Here is a 1597-nt window from a genome sequence, read left to right as displayed (position 1 = left end):
GTGTTATTGTGAAATCTGGCTCTTCAGAGGAGACATGCTCTATTGAGTAAGAGAAATGTGGCTAAAGGCACATACTAATGAGGCCGATTAGATGCTTTTATTAGTTGTGACCTTGCTACTTAACCCTGAGAATTTGCTGTTTGGGGTTTTAAAAATAAATCATAAGTCTCACATTTCTTTCATGTAGCCTCTGAATCACACACAGACTTACTCTGCGTAACAGGGTTTAGAGAGAAGAAAATATTTGTGTGAGTTTGGATTTCATTTCAGGCAGTTAAGAGCAAGGCTATGCACCTCTCAAACTTTCTGACTGAGGTAACAATGAGACATATGGAGGAGGGCGGGTTTTTATCTGAAAGCCCCAAACACCATCAATTCTACTTCTGTTTCCTAGCAACTATCCAGACTACTGTCGTGGCATGCACCTAGCATACGGCAATCTGATCCAAGCACCTGGCAAGAAACACTTTAGAAATGAGTTCTGCTGGACTAGAGAGAACTCACAGCTCAGTCCCCAGGCGACCATTTTTTCCTCCCTTAAGACACATAGATTTGAAATTCATCCTGATCTTTATCATTTTTTAAGATACTTGTGTTTAGTTTGTTTGGGCATCTCTGTTGTCTTATGCCTTCTTAAGGACTTGGTTCTCTCTGCTAACCCCAGGGAATGGGCCACCATGCTAGCCCGGTGGTAAGTGGCCTGCAAACCAGCAATATCCAAAATGGCCGTTCTTCTTCCATCCCTGCCTGGGACAGGGGGCCACTGATGTGTCCCGTAGGAATGCAGCGTTCACAGTGGAGTTCCTGGGACCACAGTGGAAGGCATTTTTCATTTTCCTCTTTTACAGAATCAAGATGCTTCAGTCACTCTTTTTGCACATGGTTTGCTTTATCTGGTGTTTCCCCCCTTAATCTCAGAGACGAGTATGAATACTTAGAAGCAAGCTGTAGTCATTAGCAAAGGCTTAATGCTTCTTAGCATGTTAGCTGAAGATGATTAATATGAAGTAGTCTGAATTTAAAAGAAAAAACACAGATGTCCAGATGATGGGGGGGGGGGTGAGGGGTGGGGGTCAGGTTCCCTGGCCCATCTTTTAAGAGCTCCTTGAGTTTGGTTTAAACATCGTGGAAACATTGCCCTTCCTGAACGTGCACAAGTTCCTGGGCAGACAGAAGAAAGGCTCTTTATCACGGAGTCTTCTGGCTTCCGCTTTTCCTGGACTAGTTGAGGTTGAGGGTCATCTTGCCATCTGTCAGGTGTTATTTTTGTTCTGTGCTATGACAACCCAGACACAGAAATTAGCCCATTCCTTTGGGTCACACACATGCACGCATGCGCGCGCGCACACACACACACACACACACACACACACAAATATGCACAAAATCACTTGAACAAGGCAGGCAGGTGGGTTGCAGATGGAAATGTGTTTGAGCAAATGGAGTGGAGAGAGACTTCCCAGCAGCCACACTTCACATCTAAAATCAGGCATCTGGTTGTATTAGTCAGTGTTCTTCAGAGAAACAAAACCATCTATCTATCTATCTATCTATCTATCTATCTATCTATCTATCTATCATCTATCTATCTATCATC

This window comes from Suricata suricatta, chromosome 15, assembly GCF_006229205.1.
Source record: "Suricata suricatta isolate VVHF042 chromosome 15, meerkat_22Aug2017_6uvM2_HiC, whole genome shotgun sequence".
NCBI classification, from domain to species: Eukaryota; Metazoa; Chordata; class Mammalia; order Carnivora; family Herpestidae; genus Suricata; species Suricata suricatta.
Note: the sequence above shows the minus strand (reverse complement) of the source record.